Source organism: Peromyscus maniculatus, chromosome 19, assembly GCF_049852395.1.
Source record: "Peromyscus maniculatus bairdii isolate BWxNUB_F1_BW_parent chromosome 19, HU_Pman_BW_mat_3.1, whole genome shotgun sequence".
Taxonomy (NCBI): domain Eukaryota; kingdom Metazoa; phylum Chordata; class Mammalia; order Rodentia; family Cricetidae; genus Peromyscus; species Peromyscus maniculatus.
Window position 1 is genome coordinate 11,328,533 of NC_134870.1, and position 10,251 is coordinate 11,338,783.

The 10,251-nt window shown below is 55.8% G+C and overlaps 1 pseudogene across 1 annotated transcript; it reads right to left on the reverse strand.

Moving 5' to 3' along the window:
- Window positions 1-2,135: 2,135 nt before the first annotated feature.
- Window positions 2,136-8,001, reverse strand: LOC102914377 (TBC1 domain family member 10B pseudogene; annotated as a pseudogene). The gene has a single exon (XR_013045982.1). The product of XR_013045982.1 is annotated as a TBC1 domain family member 10B pseudogene (transcript).
- Window positions 8,002-10,251: the final 2,250 nt, after the last annotated feature.

The following is a 10,251-nucleotide window of genomic DNA, read 5'->3' on the forward strand; positions in this document are numbered from 1 at the left end:
TCTCACACAGAAGACTCAAACAGGGCAGGGCACGGTGGCATGCCTACAAGTGTACTTATTTACCCAGGGGCTCACAGGGCAGGGCACGGTGGCATGCCTACAAGTGTACTTATTTACCCATGGGCTCACTTCTCACTTCTTGGATTACCTGGTCAGTGTCTGGCCGTGACTGGACCCACAACTCCTCCCTGTAGATGACACCTGCTGTGGGATAATGCTATTGTACACTGGTTTAAGAAAACACTGATTGGCCGGTAGCCAGGCAGGAAGTATAGGCAAGGGGAGCAGACTAAAGGAATGCTGGGAAAAGGAAGAGCAGAGTCAGGAGTCACCAGCCAGATACAGAGGAAGCAAGATGACAAGGCAGAACTGAGGAAAGGTACCAAGCCACATGGCTAAACATAAATAAGAATTATGGGTTAATTTAAGTGTAAGAGCTAGTCAAGGGTAGGCCTGAGCTAATGGCTGAGCAATTATAATTAATATAAGCCTCTGTGTGTTTTAATGGGGGACGAGAGTGGGAGAGATGTGTCCCGACTGCCGGCCACCCAGGACACAGGAAAACTCCTAGCTACATTTGGGGGCAGGGCACACCCGTGAACATTGTCTACAGAGCTGAGTGACTCTTAAGAACTTCCGTGACAGCGGGGTGGCAGTGTCTCACGCCTTTAATCCAGCACTCAGGAGGCAGGGCCAGATGGATCTCTGTGAGTTTGAGGCCAGCCTTGTCTACAGAGTGAGATACAGGACTGGCACCAAAATTATACAGAGAAACCCTGTCTCAAAAAACAAAACAACAGAACAAAACAAAAACCAAAAAACTAAAAACCAAAACTCTCACGATTGTGGAGCCAGAGCACTGGCGACCAAGAGCTGAATGACCTTGAGCCATGGTCAACCTGTAGACAGCCACTTGTCTTCTTCCGCATTTGTGTTAACACCTACCTGACTTTTAGGTAAATAATTTTAGAAAGTGAAAACAACAACAACAAGAAAACAAAAAACCCCAGCCCACTACCTGCTTTGCTGTGCCCACCTGCCTGGTGTTCCTGTGAAGGCAATACTGACCCCATCTTAGGGTAGGGCCACCATCTTAGACCACCTGCTGTCCTCAGTTCCAGAAAGGAACTCAGGAATGTGCCATGACAACTAGAACAGATACAGGGCCGTATCCTCCTGCAGACATCCTGTCTGCAGTTTATGGCCCTTGAAGATACGTTGCTGGAGGGCTTCTCTCCAGGTTCCACCAAGCCCTGCAGTCCCACAATCCACGTATAAAATAATCACTCAGACGCTTATATTACTTATAAACTGTATGGCTGTGGCAGGCTTCTTGCTAACTGTTCTTATATCTTAAATTAACCCATTTCTATAAATCTATACCTTGCCACGTGGCTTGTGGCTTACCGGCATCTTTACATGTTGCTTGTCCTGGCGGTGGCTGCAGTGTCTCCCCCTCCTTCTTCCTGTTTCCCCAATTCTCCTCTCTCCTTGTCCCGCCTATACTTCCTGTCTGGTCACTGGCCATCAGTGTTTTATTTATTATTTTTTTTTTTGTTGTTGTTGTTTTCGACAGTGTTTTATTTATATAGAGCGATATCCACAGCAAAGATATCTAGATAATCCTACTGAGTAAGTTATGGTTCCCCACCAAAAGTACAATCCAATGGTTTCAAATGTGGTTTTGAGCTGAAAGCCTAGACCAATAGTTTCAAAAAAATCACCATGTCCCATATCCCTTCTACCGAATCCCAAGTTGCTAATTCCTGCTTGTGGTTTTTCCCTATAAAAACTCTCTACACCCGGGCTCGTGGCCACTGCCACATTTCCTTCCATCTGCCTTGTGGTGGCCCAGGTTGAACCTGACAATAAAAGGAACCTTATGTGCTTGCATTGGAAACCAGCTCCTTGGTGGTCTGTGGGGGTTTCGAGAAACAGGTACAACATTCCCACCAACATATTTTCAAGGTACCTTGAAAATGAAAGGCTGTCTTTGTTCTGTTACTTTAAGAACTTCATGACACTGTTACCATGATGGAACCTGTGTTCCTGGGCCAGGGTCATTCTGAAAGACCCCCGAAGGTAGTCTTCCCTCTGGAGAGACCCTCGCCCAGAGATCACACCGAGACCACAAGTCAGATGCAAACAGCAAGAGGCTTTATTCAGGAACACGGGTACCCGGGGCAACACAGTCCCTCAAGAGGCTCAAGAGACTGGCGCGCCCACGGGCTGGAGTGGAGGGTTTTTATAGGGTCGGGCAGCAGAAGGGCGGGTACAGAAGCGAGAAGCATGGTTTACAGGGTTCTGATTGGACGATTCATATGAGGCCAGGTTCAAACTCAGGACAGCTCGTGGTTTTTCCCCGAGCTCGACACGCCTGCTGACTTGGCTCCAAGTTGTTTTTCTGACCTTTAGTACCCTGTTTGTTCCTATGCCCATGTCCTCTAACTGAACTTTCCCCGTACTTTTCAGGCCTTGCTCAAAATGGCGTTAGGCTAAGCAAGTATGCTGGGGTCTTTCATTCCCCCATTTTCTTATCTCAGGGAATGGAATCCTCCATTCATGGGGTAGAATAGGGATGTGGCTCCATTTCCACCTGGTTGAGTCTTCGGTATTGTTGGGTCAATACCAAGGTCTGAACAGTAGAAACGCGTTCCCTGATAAATTGGACAAGTCTGTTTAGGATACAGGGCCCGAGCGTCAGAAGGAGCAATAAAATCAGAAGGGGTCCCACAAGGGTGGAGATGAGGGTGGTGAGCCAGGGGGACCTTCCGAACCATCCTTCAAACCATCCCTGCTGTTCTTCAAAGAGTTTTTGTCTTTGTTCTAATCTCTTTCTTAATTTAGCCATGCTATCTCTCACCACCCCAGTATGATCCGCATAGAAGCAACATTCTTCTTTAAGGGTGGCACATAACCCCCCCCCCTCCCCCACGCAGGAAGAGGAGGTCTAATCCCCTCCGGTTCTGCAGAACTACCTCAGACAGGGAGGTGGGTGACTTTTCCAAGGCACTCACGGATTCCTCCAATGCCTGGATATCGGTATGCATGGCAGCCTGGAGGTGTCTGAACTGGTTGGTTTCCATGAGGGCAGTGGTACCTGTGCCTATTCCGGCGGCGACTCCTCCCATAGTTAATCCACCTAGTATCAGGGCCAGGGTTAGCGAGACTGGCTCTCTTTTTATGCGGGGGACCCCTATTTCATACTGGGCATAGATATCTTCAGGTGTATGGTAGACTATCTTGGGGTACAGTTCTATGAGCATACAATAATCGGCCATGTTGGCTAGTATTGAGGGGGAGATGCATGGTGTAAGTCCAGTGCTACAGGCCCAGTAAGTCCCGTTGGGAGCCACGAGATAGTGGGGTCCTGGAACAAGTGCCTGGGTGTGATTGCACAGGTGTTGGTGGGTGTAGGGTACTGTCCCCAGACATAGTCCTTGTCCTGACACCTCGGAGATTGTGAGCTTATGCTGAGGTGTCGAGGCACATCCTGACGGGGGTGAAGAAGAATTGGTGAAGCTTCCGACTACGGCCACCCCCTCATAATAGGGAGGTGTGGAGACTAGGCATAACCAACACTCCTGAGTCCGATTTGGGTTGGTAACATTGAGGGCTGAGTAGGCGCCCTCTATAAGATTCAATAGCCGGTCTCCCGTACCGGGCCTGGGTGGCTGGAGGGTGACTGGGGTTACAGTAGCATTCGGAGCCGTGCTTGGGCGAATGGCCGAATTGGGTCGGGGGGTAGCCCTCGGGGGTGCCGGAGCGGGTAAAGAGGGGCACTTTTGGTCAGAGAGAACCTGGTTGGGACCTATAGAGGCGGAGGGCTCCGTGATTTTAAGCTTAATCGTAAACACGACTCCCTGGTCCCGTCCCGTCATGTAAAGTCTAAGTCCCCATGTTTTACCTTTAATCTAGTCTTGTGTTATCTCCCTTCCCTTCTGGGTAAAAGATATATTCAGGGGGTTGCAGGTGAAATTTACACAGGGGCCTCCCCCCTTCCAGTAAGTGTTATCTCTTTCTGACATGACAGTTCCCCAACAACGCCCTTGGGTAAGGGGATGCCATGAGTGGCTTTCTCCTTGGGTAGCCCTTTTTACCCTAATGAGGTCCCAAGTGGATGAAGGCTTCCAATAGGTATTACCAGTTGTTTCACATCCCCATGCTTTACAGAAGTAACTTTCATAACCCCCACATTGTCTAATCATCTTTCTGTCCCTACCATCCCGGGGGCAGACGTAGAAGGATAGTTGTGACAGGGCTGCCCTGGTTTCAGGGTGACCACATCCGTATCTCCCGTCACTACATTTGCAAGTTCCCTTACCATCCTGACAGACGTCTGGTGCTCTGGGGTTCATGGGGTCAGTGGTAGGGATGTCCCAGTCCTCTGACCCTGCTGCTAATTGGCAGAGATCTGGATGCAAGTTAGGCCACCATGTAAAGGGGGTGTGAAGGGCGGTCGTTTGCCAGACCGTCTCCCCAGTTTGTGAGATGACCTGCCAAGTGAGCCTCTTAACTAGGTGCGGGCTCTCTGCCGCCCTAGTCCCCTGGGGGTAGGCAGAGATTAAGAGGAGGGGGAGGAAGAGGAGCCGCGGGCCAACCTTATTTTTAGGGGGTTTCGTGTGCGGCGCACTGTCCATGTTGACTTTCTGGATCCTGCTGGGTCGGGTTCCCTGGCAGCCTTCACATGAGAGGCGTGGATCCATGCAGCAATCCCGTCGACCTTGAGTGCAGTGGGGGTGGTCAGCAAGACAGTGTAGGGCCCCTTCCACCGTGGTTCCAGATTCTTGGTCTGGTGTCGTCGGACCCAAACGGAGTCCCTGATCTGGAAGGGGTGGGGCACCACCGGCTTGTCTAGCTGCTCCTGATAAGCCTTGGCCAGAGGCTTCCAGATCTCCCTCTGCACCAGTTGGAGGGCTTGAAGATGTGCCTCTGGGAAAGATGTCATCCAGGAGTTTCTTGGTTACCACGTTAGCGGTCTCCTTCTTGGTAGGGGAGGCCTCTGTCCATCCATGATGTAAGCTTGTCGCTCGGGGCTCTATTCCGCCCCCATTTTCTTTGCTAGTTCCTGGTCCTCCGGGCTTTCGCCATCCGGAGGGCCTGGGTCAGTGCGATCAACTCTGCCTTTTGGGCCGATGTTCCAGGTGGCAGTGGTGAGGTCCAAACTACCTCCGATTCGGTGGTGACGGCTGCTCCAGCCCTCCGTTCTCCTTCTTGGAGGAAGCTGCTCCCATCTGTGAACCAGATAAAATCTGAGTTCAACAGCGGTTGATCTGTTAGGTCAGAGCGGGTGCCATGGGCCTCCGCTAGAATCTGGAGGCAATTGTGCTCCTTGGATGGGTCTGGCAAGGGCAGCAGGGTTGTGGGGTTGAGGGAGACAACTGGTCCGAACACCACTCGGTCTGTGTCTAACAACAGAGCCTGGTAGTGGGTCATCTGCTGGACCAGAGCTTTCACCGCATGGGAGGATAACATAGTTAATGGCTGTCCCAAAGTCAGTTTCCCTGAATCCTTGAGCAAAACAGCAATGGCGGCTACCATGCACAGACAGGGGGGCCATCCTGCAGCTACCGGGCTTTCATGGCCCCAGTCTCTGTACCAGCATTCCTTTTGCAAAGCCTGAGTTCTCATCCACGAACAGTTCAAAGGGCTAGGACTTGTAGGGGGGTCCCTTTGGGTCCTGTCCAGATGCCAGCTGAACCTTTTTCTTGGTGGTCCATCAATACCTACAGTAAGCACACTGGTCTTTGTCAAGCGGTGTTCTTCTTTGATCTCCTGTCCTAACTCCCTCTCTGACCTGTTTCTGCCGCTCTTTCTCCTGCCACCGTGCCTCCTTGCTGGTGCCTAGTGGGGTGCTGTTGCCAGTGGGCGAAGGAAGTGACGGATGCAGTCCCTCAGCAGTGACGACAGCCCCAGGGACGAGGCCGGCACTCGCCCTGCGGACAGGAGGTGGTGGGGAAGGAGCCCCTCCAGCTGACCGGGAGCCTCTGCTCTTAAGACTAGGGAGGCTGGAGGAAGCTGGAGGAAGGGCCCAGGGGTGGCTGCTGCCGCCTGCGCTCCTCGTGGATGGCTCGGGAGCCGTGCAGTCGCCGTGAGGGCCGGTACTGTAGCTCTCCCCTGGTCTCCCGCCATTTCTTCAGCTGGGCTGCATTCTCTCGCTCAATCAATGTTTCTGTCACTGGGAGGTTGGTTACTTCATGCACCAGGAAGTCCTCCTGCATACACTGTTGTGGCAGGTTTTGAAGCTGCTCCATGGTTTCATACATGCCTTGACAGGAACGAAGCTTCTCCACAGTACCCAAAGTGTGTCTCAGCAAGACCAGAGCCACTCGGAAGATGATCTTAACGCCTTTACAGAAAAACATGTCCCAGACACGCAGCACTGAAGCCCAGGGGAGGGTGCGGGCAAAGATGCACATGAACCATTCTGTCATGTACAGCACAGGGTCAATGCGCTGCCGCCGGAGATGCCGATGTGCTAGCGGGGAAGCCCGGCGCAGGAGCGCAAAAAAAGATTTCTCCGTCCAACTGAATGGCCTCCAGCCCCGCACTGTAGTAACCTGGGAGGTACTTGTCGCAGATCTGTACCAGGCACCAGAAGGCTTGCTCAGCAGGCATGTGCATGAGCAGGACTGCGGCCACGGGGGCCTGGGCCTGGCAGTAACCCTCATCAGGCCTGTAGATGGTGTAGGCCTTCAGGATGCGGTACAGGTCCTGTTGCCCATGCCCTCCTCGAGCAGCAAACATTTCATGGAAAGGGAATTGGCGATGCAAGTCCTTCTCAATCACATCCAGCCACTTGGGGTCCCCAGGGGCCCGTTCCAGCTCCTCAAACTTGCCCGGGTTCTGCTCCAAAAGTTCCTTGCTATTAGACAGGTACTGTCAGGCCTTGGCTCTGAGAGATGAGGGGATCCCTTTCCGGCAGCGAAGTTTTACCTTCTGGAAACGCCGTGACAGCCACTTATCCCAGTTACTGAACATTTCCAGCCATTTGAGCTCCCTCTGCCGAGCCACATCCACAGGAATAGAGCTCTCTAGGCTGCCTGAGTACTGGCTGCCCCCAAGGAAACCATACTTGTCCGTCTTGCGCAGGGCCAGCCCATTTATCTCCGAGTCCGAACCCATGGAGCTCACATCATCCGCCAAGGACTCCAAGGTCCCGGACATGAGGCTCACGGAGTCCAGGTAGCTCAGGGTGTCCGGGGCTTGCCCTCGAGGCCCAGAGATGCCAGGTCCGAGGCTGGACGTGGAGCCCAGGTCTTGAAAGTTCTCAACAGGCTCCGGGGCTGGGGTCATCGTCACCACAGCCACCGGAGCCTCACACGTCCCGGGGGGGCCTGCGACAGGCCCCGCGGGGTCCTCCGGCGCGGGCCCGGCCGAGGCCGACGTAGCAGCTCCATGTCCACCTGTCACCTGTCCCGCTCCGCCCCGAGCAGTCACTCCTGAAGCCACTGTGGTTCCCGGCTTGGGGGCAACCGGGGGTTTGGCAGTCAGGGCTCCAGGCGCCGTTCTGGAAGGGGTCCGAGTGGGGGTCCCTGGTCCTGGGGTGGGCGAGGCTCGAGCCTCTTCCGTCTTCGGAGCGTCTGCCCCCGAAGCCAAGGCCACCGCCGTCTCTGCTCCTGCCTCTGCCGCCGCCGGTGCAGGGGACTCTTGCGTCTTGGCCGCTTCGGCTGAGGCCTCCAGGGTCAGCACCACCACCGTGCTGCCCGCCGCCGCCTCTGTCGCTGCCGCCTCTGTCGCCGCCGTCTCTGTCGCCGCCGTCTCTGTCGCCGCCGTGGCCGTGGTCGGTGCCGCTCCTGGAACCCAGGTGGGCTGAGCTTCCCCGGGGACCACCAGGTTGACGGGGGCAGACGTGGCCGTGGTCACCAGCGGTCCCGGTGCCACCACTAGGATCGGCCCAGCCCGGGAACCCCGGGGCGGGGGCGAAGGGGCAGCAGCGGAGGCGCCGTGACGGCGCGGCGGGGCCACCAGGGGCGCCGGGCCTGTCTCCATAGCGGTGGGCCGCCCCTCACGTCCCCCCAGCCGCGGAGGCCGCAGAAGGCGCCGCCCCTCAGGCCGCCCGGAGCAGCCCGGCCGGGCTGCAGAGAGGGCGAAGGGCGCGGCCCTGTAGAAGCGGTTCGGAGGCCGCTGCAGGAGCCGCCGGTCCCTCCAGTGCTGTCGGGGGCGGGGGGGCTGTAACACTCCGGGCGGGGTGTCTCGGCGTCCACGGGTGACGCCGCCCCCGAGCCACCTTCCCCATACCGGGCCCTCCCAGCCGTCCCGGAGCCGGTCGCGGCACACCGCCGCGGTGGAAGTGCGCTCGGCAGCCGGTCGCCGGCCCGTGCGCTCCGCGGTGGAAGTGCGCTCGGCGCCGGTCGCCGGCCGGGGGGCAGTCCCCCCACCGACCCCATCCCCGGCCCCGCCTGCGCGCCCCCGCCACATCCCGCGCCCGCCGCCGCCGCGGGCCTTCGCGATCGGATTCCCCTGGTCCGCACCAGTTCTAAGTGGCCCGGGGGCGGACCCGGCGGGGGAAGACCGGCGCAGCCCCGACCCTCCGCCCGCGCGGGAGACGCGGACGGCCGGGGAGAGCGGGGAGCGAGGAGGGGAGGCCCCCCCCCAGCGCCGCCCCGGACCCCCGCGACCGCGCCGCGGACGCGCGGACGGGAGGAGGCACGGGGCGCACCGGCGCCCGCCTCCGCCGCCGCCCGAGCGGCAGAACGCGGGGAGAGGAAACGACACGCTGGTGGAGGGGTCGGGAGGAACAGGGAGCGGGAGAGATCTGGCTTCCTATGACTGTTTCTAGGAGGAGAACGGTTAAACAGAAAACACAGAATGACAGACAAACACAAACGAGACTAACACGCGCTGCGCGGCTTCGGTTCCAAACCGAAAGCAAAACCAGAAAAACCGTGCCCCAGAGGGGACTTCAGACCGTGCCCCAGAGGGGACTTAAGAGACCCGTGGAACGTCTTCCAGGGTCGCAGTGGCGAAGTCCGAGCCCGTCGGCTCCTTCAGTTCCACTGACACAGACAGATTCAGGCGCGCAAACAGACAACATTCAACATTCAGACAAACTGACAACACTCAGACAGGACAGAGATGACATACACCAAGGCCGGCCGGCTTACCTCCTGACAGTGGGTCGGTGGTCCCGAGGGGGGGGTCTCAAATCCCGGATGAGCCCCCAAATGAAAGACCCCCGAAGGTAGTCTTCCCTCTGGAGAGACCCTCGCCCAGAGATCACACCGAGACCACAAGTCAGATGCAAACAGCAAGAGGCTTTATTCAGGAACACGGGTACCCGGGGCAACACAGTCCCTCAAGAGGCTCAAGAGACTGGCGCCCACGGGCTGGAGTGGAGGGTTTTTATAGGGTCGGGCAGCAGAAGGGCGGGTACAGAAGCGAGAAGCATGGTTTACAGGGTTCTGATTGGACGATTCGTATGAGGCCAGGTTCAAACTCAGGACAGCTCGTGGTTTTTCCCCGAGCTCCACACGCCTGCTGACTTGGCTCCAAGTTGTTTTTCTGACCTTTAGTACCCTGTTTGTTCCTATGCCCATGTCCTCTAACTGAACTTTCCCCGTACTTTTCAGGCCTTGCTCAAAATGGCGTTAGGTTAAGCAAGTATGCTGGTGTCTTTCAATTCCTGTTTGGTTCTAGAATAAATTCTCTCTTCTCCTCCCAGAGGTGACAGCTACATTGTCTGAACCCTGCTCCCCTTAGTTTCTCCCTGATTATCTGCCTTGCTTACTTCAGGCACCAGCAACACACACCAAAGAAGCAGCCTCATGTACCCTGGTATCTACTCTGTAGAATCACATAAATTCTTGGATGCGGGGAGGACACACAATGGACAGGCACAGGGGCGGGGGAGGATATACAAGTATAAGATGCAACTTTTGGATAGGCAGGAGCCCTGATTGATAAGCTTTGCTAGTTTTCTGGTATAGATGTTCCCACCGCATTTTAAGCTATCACTGAGGAGGGAGAGGAGAGAAATGTTAACGAAGGCTTAGCTGCTGTAAGCTGGTTCCAGCACAGCACTGTGCATACTACCTAGGAGCTTGGTTTTGTTTGTTGGTTTTGTTTTTTTGAGTTGGGTTTCTTTGTGTGGCTCTGGCTGTCCTGGAACTCTCTCTGTTCACCACGCTGGCCTCAAACTCAGAGATTTGCCTGCCTCTGCCTCCCAACTGCTGGAATGAGAAAGGCCTTGCCACCACACCTGGCTTCCTTCTTTCTTTCTTTCTTTCTTTCTTTCTTTCTTTCTTTCTT